Consider the following 14690-nt stretch of genomic DNA (forward strand, 5'->3'; position numbering starts at 1 on the left):
GAGATGAAGGCAGAGGGTTTCTAAAGGCTTTCCGCTTATAGCCAGTTCTCCAAAGCACAGAGGCAGGGAGCAAAAGGGTGGTCAGCACTCATGGGGCGTTTCCTAAGGGCGGTAGCATTTCAAGACATTTCGTAGGTTCAAGGAGCCCCAACGATGCTGTGGGCTCGGTGTTGCGCTGCCTGCTGCAAAGTCAGCAGTTCAAACACACCAGTTGCTCCTTGGGAAAGCAATATGGCTGCCTGTTTTCCATGAAGATTTACACTCTCTGAGATCCTAAAGAGCGACTCTACTCTTTCCTGTAGGGTTGTTTGAGTGGAGTTCATGGAGTTTGGTTTTGCTTGCTTGCTTGCTTGGCAATGGTTGCTATGGAGTCCCTAGGTAGTGCAAGCAGTTAACAATAGGAGTCTACTCAGAGAACTTCTAAAGTTCAGCAGTATGAGACCACTCAGAGGAATCTAGGAAGAAAGGCCTGGTGATCTACATCTGAAAATTCAGCCATTGAAAACCCTATCACGCACAGTTCTACCCTGACCCGCATGGAGTTGTCGTGAGTCCAAATTAACCAGATGATAATGAAACTTTAATAATAATAATAATAATAATAATAGGTTAGAGAAAGATAAGTCTATCTGTCCAGGAAGGTTTGTAGCCTTGGAGACCCTCTGCGAGGTTTCAACTCTGACTCTGAGCTGGAATTGACGTGATAGCTATAGCGGTTTGCTGACATGGAGTCCCTGGAAGAAGCCAACAGCTCAGCACTCAGCTACCAGGCCGAAGGTAAGCTTCTTATCCTATCCAGAGGCACCTTGGATGATAGGTTTTGGTGTGTGTTCCTAAACATCCTTGAAAACCTCGTGGAGCCTGATTCAGATCGCCAGCAGCCAACAACAACACTGTAGAGATAATTGCTGTAAGTACTAAAGAAAAGGTAGCAGTCAAGCAATGAGTTAGTTAACTTATTGTGCCAACCTGGCCGATAAACACATGGGATTAATTGAAGGGTGGAGGGATAAATGGCTCGGTGAGCCTCGCCTTTCTAGTTCTCAGATCTTTTGCTTTCTGATGGTCAGACCAGGGTGCAGCTACCTTAACCAGTTCCCTGCTTTAGCTGGCAAGGCTCACTTCCTGCAAGACGTCCCTGAGGAGAAGCCACGTGGACCTACCCGGATACAGCCTTAGGTGCTGGAGCAGCCATGTGAAGGCCCCTGCCAGCGCTTAGATAAATTCACTGATTCAGCTTTCCTCTTGCAGTTGGCATCATTGCGTCTGTTTTGTGAGATGGAGGAGGACTTTGTGGATTGGGGTCGGACATATGGATTAATGGGTTAATGTTGGATGTTTGGGCTTGAGCAGCACTGGGTGGGATGTTTTCTTGATCCACACTTAACCTTTATATAAAACTCTCTCGTATGCATGCGTTTCTGTGGGTTTGTTTCTCTAAAGGAACCAGTAATGCAAGCAAGCAGTAAGAAAAGGATGATGAAAACATCAACAATCATTTGCTAATATTTCGTTGACCTAGTTGCAGACTTGCTGACAATTTGTGATGAAGAATGCCCATCTGCACCTTGTCCAGATCCCCCAAATATGAGCATTGTATTGCATCTAGTTCATCATTCTATCTCTTAACATGCACACAGACTTTTTTTTGTACAGTTAAGGGCGGGTTGCATCACTTAGGTGTGATTGCACAGAAGCACCTCTTTCAGTATACTTCAAAACTAAGGAAAAAGTTATTAATGTTAACTACTTGGGATTTTTTTTAAGAAGGTAGCTTTTGCCCTAAGGTAAAGGTTGATAATAGTATTTTAATCTTTAATGCCGCCCTCCGCACACACACAAAAAAATCACTTAAATTATTTCTTTAGAAAGAAAAGTCAGACTGTGATATAGATAAAGGGGGCACTCACAGGTGCCTGCACCAGCACCCCCACCAATGGGTGACACATCTCTAACCTGGTCCCATCTGCACCTGCCTAGACCTCTGCTCATCTAATGAGCGACTTGATCCAACGGCCAGACACACTGGAGGAATAGCTCCTGCGTCTTTCTCAAGAGCACCTGCAGCACAAATAGCCCACATGGAGCTCCTCTGTCCTATCCCTCAAGACCACCGGCTGAGTCTCAAGTTGCCTGAGGCATTCTTTCCGACTCTTGCTTATTATCTTCTATGCACATCATGGTCGTCACCACAATTGCACCGTCCAAATCTGTCAGCATGTCATTGACCAGGCTTGGCTCAAAGCAGCTTCGACCACATTCAGGCTCTGAGGGCAATTCCCAGAGAGGAAGTTCAAAGAGGCTCTGTGTGATGGAGGCGTCGCTCTGGAGGGGTCGCTGCTGACTCAGCGGTAGCACCCAGCAAGAAAGCCCATTCCATCCTGCCACCTGCAAACCCCAATTGCCCTGTGTCTTCCAAGCCAGTTGTTTGTTTGTTTGTTTGTTTGTTTTTCCAATAGGGTCCCCCGCTCCACCGCACCCCCATTTTGTACCGCATTCCATATTTTACCAATTACTTACTTTTGTGTTTAAGTCAGCTCATTGTTGTTAGGTGCTGTCCAGTTGGTTCTGACAAATAGCAACAGAATGAATCCCGGCCCGTTGTTACGGCCACTGTGTCCGTCCGTCTCGCCAAGGCCCTCGCCAAGGCCCTTCCTCTTGTTTGCTGCCCCCTCCACTTTACCACAGACTGACACGCACAGTTACGGGTGTCTGCCCCATACCCACAGCTGCTGTCTAGCCCGCTGCCTCTGTGTCAATTCAGACTCACAGCGAGCCCGGATGTCAGAGAACTCTGAGCCATCGGGCTCTCAGTGGCTGTTTTTCAAAAGTGGAGCGTGAGACTCATGAACCATTTGTTCCGGGCCCCTTCGAGATAGAGACGCTCTCATCGCCTCTCCTCGCCTCCAGGGATGGGACCCAGAATGCATACTCCTCCAGCAAAACTGCCGAACTGCCAGCAGATCAGTCTAACTAGCCCGAAACTTACTGGGTGGTACAGATAGGTAGAGAGGCTTGACTGCTTCATAGGAAGGCTGGAGATTCGAGTCTGGTACCGTGGAAGAAAGATCTGGCTAACTACTTCCACAAAAACGGCCACTGGATACCCTGGAGAACACTGTTCTCTGACCTAACATTGACGTTTCATTAATTGCAGCTGATTCCCCAACAACCGGGTTTAGATTTACTGGACTGTGTCCTTTTTAAAATGCAATTCTGTTTGTTTGTACATGTGTTTTTGAGCCCATGTTGCGGTCACTGTGCCACCTCATCGAGGGTCTTCCTCTTCCTTGCTGTCGCTCCATTTCACCAAGCGTGCTGTCGCCCACCACGGCTCAAACTATGGGCTAAAACACAATCCCTTCGGAGACAGCATAGGACCTGGCGATGATTCGTTCAGCTCACTATTCTGTGGATTTGACTTAAAACCACCTACCAAAGATGACAAAATCTTCTATAAACAGACTCCCTGCTCAAGCCCTGAAACAATTTTATGAAAATAGGACTCAAAGCCTATCGATCTCCATTCTCAGACCTCCTGCGGCACCGCTGTGTTAAATAACTAGAAAGTCAACCCTGCGGATGGATTTATCAAGCCAATACCTCTGCCGATGCCAAGACATGCAGGAGTTCCTGAACTGGCCAACATTCCTTGGGTTTCCTTTGAGGGATGAAAGAAAAAAAAATTTTTTATGGCAGCTTAAAATTCATTTTACAAAAAAGAAAGGTATGAACAAGCTGAGGGGAAGCTACAAAGGAAGCTAGCTAAGACCCAAAATAAAAAGCAGGAACAGAAATCTAAAAATAGCCCCAGGGAAGCGTGCCACATCTGCAGGCTCCCTAGCATTCTCTGCAGCATTGTGCCTTTTCGTTTTTTTCTTCAAGTGCATGCTAATAATTGTTTGGGGATTTAAATAGAAGGGGATTATTTGTTCTTTAAAAATAGTCACTTCTTTTGTAGACTTGTGAGAGAATTCAAATGAGATTAGTTGGATTGGATTCATTGTGATTTACCTTTTCTTGAGATCTTCAAGTTTTTAAAAGATCATTTTTTTTACTCTCATGATTTCTAAATCTTTAATAGATTACATCAAATATTTCAGTCTTACAGCAACTAACAAACACTTCCAATATAATAAATGAACTTGATTTTTATAATAACCCTCAAATTACCTGATGGGTGATTTGGAAGCGAATTCTCTCCTTCCATAAGGGAGATTCCTCGCCAATCATGCTTCACAGTGAAGGTTTTTGTGTTGGTAGGATGTTGAGAACCCTATGGCTTGTTATGACCTGGTCGGCAGCCAACCGTGGGGATGAATGACACAGGGCTGGGAACCATTGTGTTCCACTGTACACAGAGTCACCATGGTCAGGGGCTGGTTCCACAGTAACTGACAACAACATGACAGCTTAGTGTATATGCCACACGTGGGACTGGGATCAAGTGGCCCACATAGAACCTGCGCAAAACTACTAACGACCATGCACGTAAGTTACTACTCATATTTTACGCTGAGCACATTGAGAGGCATCACGGTTAAATTGCCTGAGGTCAGTTACCTATTGCTTAACCATGAGTTAGGCCTAGCACCATTTGATTAAAAATATCTAGGGTCCTTCCACAATTCTTTTGGATAATGAAAAATATCAAAAATAGGCTAACCCTGTATAATTAGAGAGGCCTGGAGACACTCACTGTAGGGGAAGCGTTGGGCTGCTAACCTCAATGTCCGCTTGCTTCAAGGGCGATAGCTGAGGGGGTCTGCTCCCAGCAAGACCGACACTTCGAAAATCCTCTAAAGGCTGCTATGAGTTGGAGCTAATGCAGTGGCAGTGGGTTTGTGACATTCCAGAGCTCTGGGTGTACTTAGCTCAAGCCATCTACAGGAGAGGCATGGCTCTCTTGAAGTTTTGTGTTCCTCTCGAAGACTTACGATTGGATTTGTCTTTAAATCATTAAAAACACACATTCCTCATATTGGTGGGATTCCTCCTGCATATAAGGTTTATTCTCCACCACTCGGCCAGCTCTCAGGTTATTACATAATGGCTTTTGTCCCTGAACAGACGTTTGTTATGATAGCTTGTAAAAAAGTGGGACGCTCACCCTGGGAACCGCTGGTGCAGAAGTCATTCACGTCGTCTGTTTAATGATCACTTCCAAGTTGTTAGTTCCTGTTTCTCTAGACACAACAAAAACAGGAAATATTTACCAACTGTCACAGGTGTCAGGAAATACTTTAAAAACCCTGATGGCCTGAGCAGATAGCATTTCTGTGCCTAGTGCCGGAGGTAAATTGTCATTTAAAACATGCACCATGACCCATAGACCTTAATCTATACTTTCTAAGGATTCACTATGCCGGCTATTATTTGCTTAACCAAAGACCTTCTGCAGAAGCGAGATGCAACTTATCCAGTGTTCTTTGAAAATTCTCTAGTATGTACAAGAAAAGGACAATACTTTGTATTTACATGACTTAAAAGTCGATTGCTGTATCCAACCAAGTGCCATGATGATCAAATACATCTCCCAGCTTCTGAAAGATAAAACTATGTCCCTGAGTCACCATGTATGTAGTACAACACTGATTTGTTTTAATGCTGTCGTTTAAATGCTGAAAAATAAAGAGATTGATTCATTTCCCCATTATAAAACCAACTGCCCCCCCAAAATCAGGAAATACAGTATGAAGAATAAAATCAGAATCGTAGTTGACATCTTGGTTAATATCTATTTTATTTTCACAAAAAGGAGTTGTAGTTTATCATGCTTTGTCCCATCCCCCACTCCCCTTACCCCCCACGAAGCACACAGTAGAAGTGCTTCGAAGCAACCCCCTCTGAATGGCCTCATGGAATCCACACAGTCTCCATGACATGCACTGAAGGCCCGAGTGTGCAGGTCCCCTCTAGGATGCACCTCCACACTCCCACTTCCACCAGCAGAAGTAAAAGCATCCCAAGAATCTTTTGCACTTGCTCCCCACCTGTTTGTGCCAGTAACCTCTGTTGCACAGCGAATCAAATATTATGTAGCTCAATGAGCTAGCAGGTAAAAAAAGAGGAAAGAAATGAAATAGCGGTTTCAGTGAAAATTAAGCAGCATGCTTTGAGAAATCACTTTCAGGGAGAGTGAGACCAATCGGTGTAAGACATGAAAAAAAAAAAGAAGAAGAAGAAGAGTTTGACACATGGATATATGTATGGATTATGATAAGAGCTGTAAGAGTCCCCAGTCCGATAAAATAAAGGTATCACTTTCAAAAACTGCCACACTCCAACTGAGGGGACAGGAGTCTTGAAAATCTACCAGGAGTCTTCACTCTGATGGGGACATAGACAAAGACGACGACATGTGCTTCTGTCAATCACCTCATGAGCTGACCTACTACCGGAACGGGTTGCATTGTCTCTTTTCCCTACCATATTCTACATCAAACTTTGCATATGTACCTCTTCATTTCCAACATCTGCCTCATATTCAAGCATTAATTATACTGCTATTTCTTGAGCTAACACCCCATCAATGACCCTTTCAGATTATTTACAACTGTCCACTACTGCAAAAACCTTGCAATGTTTATTGGATTTATATTTTGCACACTTTAAAAAGTTATTTTAGCCTAAGTTCATAAAAGTAGAATTCATGCAGGATAGAATATATATACTTTCTACAGTCTTCCAACGTTCAATCAGCTATCAGATTATATTACAGCTATTACTGTTTCCCTACAGCGAAGTATGGTGTGATAGCTTTTAAGAAAAAGAAAGCCTCGTATTGGGAATTGCATAGGTACATGTATGTAAACGTAGCAAACTCGGACATTGAATCAGGAAGAAGAGACTGAAGACGAATCTGTACATTTAAATTGTGATGCTGGAGAATATTGAAAGTACCATTGACTGCTAAAAGTTCAAACTAATCCGTCATGGAAAAAGTAAAGCCGAAGTTCTCCTTGGAGGCAAGGCTGGTAAGACTTCGTCTTACACACTTTGGACTTGTCCGGAGAGACCAGTAGCTGGAGAAGGACATCGTGTTTGGTAAAGTAAAGGGGCAGTGAAAAGAAGGCCCTCAATGAGATGAAGTGACACAGTGGCTGCAACAACGGGCTCAAGCACAGGAAGGATTGTGAGGATGGTGCAGGACCAGGCAGTGTTTTGTTCTATTGTGCGTTGGGTCATTATGAGTCAGAACCCACTCAGTGGGCCCTCAGAAAAACGACATACATGGACACACACGGTTTCTTTTTAATATAGGGAGGGAAACTGACTATTGTAATGTTTTCCTTTTTAACAGTCTAGGCTACACATTCCTGAGTGGTACAAACAATTCAGTGATGGACTACTAACCAAATGTTTTATGGTTCAAACCCACCCAAAGGCACTTTGAAAGTAAAGCCTGGTGATCTGCTCTGAAGGGTCACAGCCTTGGAAACCCTATGGAGCAGCTCTAATCCGTGGCCCAAGGGTGACCACAAGTCCAAATGGACTCAATGCAACACCTCAATGACACTGGGCGGTACAAGAAGGCCAAGGGTGACCATAAGTCCAAATGGACTCAATGCAACACCTCGATGACACTGGGAGGTACAAGAAGACCAAGGGCGACCACAAGTCCAAATGGACTCAATGCAACTAACTATGCAACTACAACAAGAGAGACTTTGTCAGTTCTGCCTGATTACTTCATGACATATGACAGACAATACTGGTCACTGTCCTTTGAGTGTCTTTCTTTCTATGAGATCACAGTTTCCTTGATTACTTCTTAATTCTCTGATTCTCCCATCTCCAGCTGCCTTCTCTGGTCTATTTGTCCCAGTGATAGGTATTATTGTGCCAACCTGACCAATAGGAACATGTGACATTAACAGTGTCACAGTTTGATTGGAGGGCAAAGAGATAAATGGCTCTGCTAAGCCTGCCCCTCTCTCTCTTGCTCCCTGGTGATTGGAGTGTGCTGGAGCATGCAGGCTGTTGCTGTGGCTAATTCTCTCCCTCAACCTGTGAGCTACACTACCTGTAGGCCAAGCCAATTCATAGATGGTGTCTATAGAGCTTGAGGCTCCTTCAAGACCGCCTTCACCATGCTGCTGGTGCATACATCGCTTGAGCTTGTGGCTGGTGAATTTTGTCGTCTTGCATTGCTTGCATTCGATGTCCCATTTGGGCCTGCTTCACTAAGCTCCTGAGCTACTGACTGCTGCTTGTTGCCTGTGGACAGACTCTGCTTGCCTTGACCCAGGGAGGACTCTGCTGCCTGCTTCCTTCACCTTGGACCCGGCAGCCTGAGTGAGTTGAAGAAGTCCCAGTATATTAACTATTCCACAGAAGTGAGTTGAACTGAACCCTCTGTACGGCTGCGTGAACTAATTAGCTGTTATATTCCTTATCACTCTATAAACCTATCCTCTTATAAATATATATAAAATCTAAGTGTCCTTTTCATTGCTCTAGAGAACCCTGCCTAACACAGTTCCCAAAGTCACCAAAATTTAATTTAAAGTTTCTCTAACATTTATCAACCCTCTGAGTCATTTAAATAGTTGCATAACTTCAAATGAAAAATTAAATCTACCAACTGGTTAAAAAGCATGACAATGCATTCTTCACTAGGTCAACAATACATAACTTTGGTCACCCCCTTAGTTTACTCCCGTTGAGGCATGTCTAGGTTTCCTGTATCAGGGATTCTCAAATTGTGGTTTCTGGAACAGCAACATCTGTGTTACCTGGTACAACGGTAAATTTTATGTCAGCTTGCCAGATTATGGTTTCCAATTGTTTGGTCAAACACCCATCTGCTAGCTGTCATGGAGTAGTTAGAACATGTGGTTAATTGGGTAAGGCAGATTACTTCCATAGGGTACTATAATATAATGTAATTGCCTCATATATAATGTGATGTCCAAAGTCCCTGGTGGTGCAAACAGGTTGGCAGTTTGAGCTCACCCAGCAGTTCCACGTAAGAAGGGCCTGGCAAACTGCCTCACAAAGATTACAGCCAAGAAAACCCTATGAATAACCTAAGGAGACAGCATGAGTCAAAAGAGCATGAAATCAATGTGCTTATTTTGGGGGGTATGCTATGAAATCAACTTTCATAATGTAATGTTTTCTACCAATCAGTTAAGGTAATGCTGAGGTTGGGTGGATCCTAAACCTAGTCACTTCTGAGAAGCACCACTACCCCATATTATAGGAGCACTGATGATGCAGTGAGTGAAGCATTGCTCAGCAGTTCAAAACCACAAGCTACTCTGAGGGAAAAAAACGAGGCTTTCTCTTTCTGTCAAGATTTACAGTCTTGGAAACCCACAGGGAAGTTCTACTCTATTCTGTTGTCTCACTGTGAGTCTGAAATGACTCGATGGCCATAACTGAGGTGGCACAATGGGTCATGCATCGGCCTAGTAAGCACAAGGTTAGCAGTTCAACCTCATCAGGTGATCTGAGGGGGAAAATAACACACTCTGCTTCCATAAATATTTTACGGTCTTGGGAAACCCAAAGGATCAGTTCTACCCTGTCATACTGGATTGCTATGAGTTGGAATCAACTCAAGGCCAGTGAGTTTGACCCTACATTGTGCACTCTCTTAAATGGATACCTGCGTTTAATGACTGATGGAAATATATGTGCTAATGAATTATACCAATAAGGTCTTTATTCCTAGTTAGCTCAGGTTAAAGAAAAAGAACAACATTCAAGATGGAAACAGTCGAATCAAAACAAAAATAAACTCACTGCTGCTTAGGGTCAATTCTAAGTCTTGGGACCCTATAAGACCAGGCAGACTTGCCCCTTTACAGGAGCAGAGTGCACATCTCCCTTTTACTATGCCTCTCGTGTGTTTGAACCGCTGGTCTTTAACCACCGTGTCACCTGGCTCCTATGGAAATAGCAGTCGTTCTAAATTTCCCATTATCAAAAGAAAAAAAATCAGTTTGCTTTTGCTCCTGTGGAAATTACCTTGCCCTTCTGTGCAGGTAATATCCCCCGTGCCCTCCCTTTGCTGCCCTGAACAATCTTAGTTGCTAAATTCATTGACCCCGTCATGATCTCCAGTTTCTCCTGTCAGCTCATGCCCAACACGCAAGCTAGTGGTCATCAGGAAGACAGGAGACTGGCCAATTAAAGGGAAGGAGAGGCTGCTGCTTCTTAAGCAGTTGGCACCCCAGTGAAGATAAAAATCCTGTTTCCTGCTTTATTCCAGGGCTTTCACCAATTCATTCCTATTCGCCTTACCTGCTGAGAATCTGCATCCCATCCAAAATGTACTGAATCAGAACCTACATTTTAACAAGCTTACTGGATAGTTCCTTTAGATCCCCAGGGGATCCCCAGATACAGGTTAGGAATTCATTCATCCATCCTTCCTCCCAAGCATTCCTCCATTCATCCACCTGCTTATCCACCCCTATTCCCACCCATCCCTCTATCCACCTTTCCATTCATCCATCCAAGAAATGTTTATTGCGTTCACTAGGTGTCAGTTTGGATTCTCTCCAATATTCAATGAAGTTGAACCTCCTTGGAAACCACTCACCTATGGCATTTTCTTTTGATGCTCCAATGCTTCTCTGAATTGTCATTGGGGTTCGAGAAGAAAATCTCAAAACTTCTATTTATATTTATTTTTTGTTGTTGTCTAAAATTTTCTAGTTTGAGTATTTGTTTTACAATGAACATAGTGTTAATACATACATGTATTCAAATACATATTTGAATATATATAAATTTATATATTTGAATATATATTCACATTTCATGCTCAAAATTATTACAGTCACAACAAAACCTACTGGGGTCTAAACCCTTATGAACTGGCCTCTAAAGAGATCCCCACTGCCTGCAGGAATAAAGGAGTCATGAAAATTAAAGACACATGGGAGGAATTAGTCCATTGGACTGATGAAGCACACAGCAAACATCAGTTTCCACAACCCTGAGACCAGAAGAACTAGATAGTGCCCAGCTATGACTGAACTGAAATGTGTCAGATTAGAAGGGCCTGGAGAGAGTGGAAGAAAAATTTGGAACAAAACTCAGTATCAGGCTTCAAGGCAGTTGTCTCTGGAGTTTGAGGTCAGCCAGGTGGGAAGATGGTGGAAGCATGGTGCATGAATGAGTCCCCCAGACAATCAGAGGAAACCCCACTGACTGGAGCCCAGTCACCCAGTCAGCCTGGAACAGCTGAGTCAGCTTGTTGTAAGAGTCTTTTGCTGGAAATCGAATCCTGACAGTATGAGAATGATACAGATTTCAAAAAGATCCCAAAAGAAAGTAACTGTTCCTCGACGGACCTGATCACAATATGCAAAGACAAACTGCCAAATTATGGAGCAAAATATTAAAATGTCTTATGAGGAACATTTACATTTGGGTGATGAAATTCGATATATCGAGGATGGGAGTGGCTATGTTGATGTACGAGATAAAAAGGACAAGTGGATCTGGATTTTCATGGAGAAAGGAGACAAGCTAGCGCTGCCTGCAGGACACTGGCGCACAGTAGACGAGGTTTGTGGGCAGACAGCAGAAGGATGCTCGCTCTTTGCAAGCGAGCACGTTTCAAGATCCGAAGCGTGATAATAGAGCACAAAGTACTCGTTTTCACTTTGTCTTTATTTTAGCCTTGAGGGCAGGTCATCTTTCCTCTGCAAGGTTATTCAGTCTGAATATTTTGTAAATGAAAGAACAGTACAGGTGATTGTGGTATGGACAGAACTATGAAAATATAGACCAACCCCACAATAATCTCATTAAAACAGACTTGCTACTTAGCAATGCTGAGGTACAAGTTTTCCTAATTTGTTGTATAAAACACCAAATGAACCCACTGTTGTAGAATCAGTTTGTCTTTAAGGATGTGCTTATCTACTTAGGTGCTTTCTCTGAATCTTATTCTTAAACTTTAATCTAGAAATCAGCTAATGCCACTTCTCTCTTAATGAAAACATCCAACCAGGTGGTGTGGTAGTTATGTAATCTGTTGTCAATTTGAGACTTAAAAGTGAACAGGTGAAGTCTAGCCTTTCAATCAGGTGGCAGCTTGATGACCTCATTTGGAGGCGCTGAGGAGAGAAATAGCTCATTGGAGGCAGGACACACGCTCATTCCCTGAGAGACATCTCTGCGGACAAAACACGGAGCTAAGCTAGAGCCCTGGAGCTGAAAGAGCCACATGGAGACCCCTGCCAGAGTTGAGATGCTTCCACTGCCACGGGATCCACAAGACTTTCCACCCACTGACCTGTGATCCTCCTGTATTCAGTGTCATTGAATGTGTTGTATGAGTCTGAAGAGGAATTTATAGATTGGCATTGGACGTGTGGACTAATGTTGGACTTATGGACTTGACCTGGACTGGGCTACCCAATGGTTCTTGTGTATAAAACTCTTTATCATACACATATGAGAATGTCTCTGAATTGGTTTCTCTAGTCATCCCAGACGAACACAGGTGGCATAACGAAGAAGTCTAAGATTCCTTTCTCCCAAGAATATGCCCTGAAATGAAGAGTGCATGAAAAAGTGTCTCTCGTTATGGGGCACACTCTCAACTGTTTGTGCCACTTTCTAGTTCAGAATAAAGTAGCTGCCTCCATTTTATGATCGTGGTTGGAGTTACCATATATTCAGATGTATACCATGGGGCTTAAAAAATTCATGGAAATTTGTATTTTAATTCCACATTTATATGAATGTTTTTAATCATATAAATGATTATATAGTATTTTATCTAGTTCCCCCAACACCCTCCCCCATTTAGATCTTTTGTGCAATGGTATATGTATATATTTAATTTAAATAGTATATGTTATTGCATACATCACAGACTTCACAGTCTGGAGATCAGAAGAACTAGATGGTGCCCAGCTACCACTATTGACCTATGAAAGCAATTGCATTAAAAGTTCCTGAATACAATGTAATAAAAATATGAAAAAAAACAAAAAATTTCATAATATCCCGGGCTTACTGGTCAGATAGATACTGGCAGAACCCCCAACATGATGCTGTGAGTTACCATTCAGACCTGGAACTAAGCTCACTCTTGTGACTCAATGTTTCAGCTAATAGGTGTCAAAGCGGACCAATAGCACAGGGGTGACCTACACTCTTTATTACAATCAACAATTTGACATCAAAAGGGCAGCATTTCCCTGGGACAAAACAGGAAAGGTTAAGAAAACACCCCAACTCACTGCCATTGAGTCAGTTCTGACGCCTAAGGAGTTACATTGTGGGGATTGCAAGCAATGACGGGAATCCAAATGTGTATGAACTGTCGAATGAAAAACTGATCTGCTCTAAACCTTCACTCGCAATGAAAAAGTGATGCATGTTAGTTAAAACCGCACACACACCTTGGTGTCGTTAAACAAAGCAGGCTTCCTGGCTTCCTGGTGCATAGAGACTGGTGGGACGCCTCCCCGTCCAAGACCGTGGTCCATAGTCTCCCTTCAACTCTGGAATTGAACCCACCCCTGGGCCTATATTTTCATTTTAAAAGCAAACAGATCTCTAAGGAGGACAATAACACTAGCAAGGTATGTACTCTTTAGAATAAGCGGAATCGAAACAGGAAAAACACAGGAAAGATGTGGAAGAGACGACATTACACTGCGGGGGACGGCAATGAATGAAATGAAACGAAAGGTGGATTGATGGTTGAATGCAAACTGACGATGTGTTCTGTAAACTTTTGCCCAATTTGCAATTTCTAAAAAATGTTTTAATTACAATGCAAATGTGTACTCAGAGGTGTGCAAGATTTTTAAAATAATCATTTGGAGATCATTGCTGTGAAAATTAAAGACGGAGGCAAAAGAGAAATCTGGGCCAGAAAGGCACTAGAGTTGGTAGGTAACCAGTCTGCAAAACGCCAGTAGCCCAAAGCTCGGCAGCTAAAAAGCATACTTGCAACTGAGAGCTGGTGGGTCCGCCTTCATTTGCACTGATTGTCCAGTCATACAGTTAGTGACTGCAGAGCCAGCAGCAGAGACAAGTCTAGCTCTTCTTCCACTGATCCACACCGTCCTAAAGGGCTATCTTTCTGGGCTTCCACTTAACTCTAGTCCCAGTCCAAGAACAGTTAGCTCTGACTGTATGCCCGTGCTTGAAACTCATCTTCTATTCAAACAAGCAGCCATCTAAGTGAGGAGTCAACTAAGTCCACATGGAAGAAACATGCCAGCTGGTGCTATCCAGAAGTGACAATAACAACATTCAAATATGATGAAGGAAAAAGCATCAGGGCTAAAATCATGAGCACCCAGTGTGTGGCAGGCTACGGGGGACAGTGGGACTGTACAAAGCCCGTCTGCCGAGCACCAAGTCAGGTTAAGCGCTGGCAGATCCCCTCTAGACATAGGCAAGGGTCTCGAACAGCTATTGGGTTTTCTGGTGAAGCACAGAGGGGTAGATGCATAGAGACAATAATTGATGCGAGAGTTTACCAGGGATGTAGGTGTGGGGATGGAATATAGAGAGGGGGAGGGGATGTAGGTGTGGGGATGGAATATAGAGCGGGGGAGGGGATGTAGGTATGGGGATGAAATATAGAGAGGGGGAGGGGATGTAGGTGTGGGGATGGAATATAAAGTGAGGGAGGGGATTCCAGGAGCAAACCATGAATGCAGGAGCGGGGAGGGAGCACTAGAACTGATTGTGATTAC

The sequence above is a fragment of the Tenrec ecaudatus genome, chromosome 2 (genome assembly GCF_050624435.1).
Source record: "Tenrec ecaudatus isolate mTenEca1 chromosome 2, mTenEca1.hap1, whole genome shotgun sequence".
NCBI lineage: Eukaryota > Metazoa > Chordata > Mammalia > Afrosoricida > Tenrecidae > Tenrec > Tenrec ecaudatus.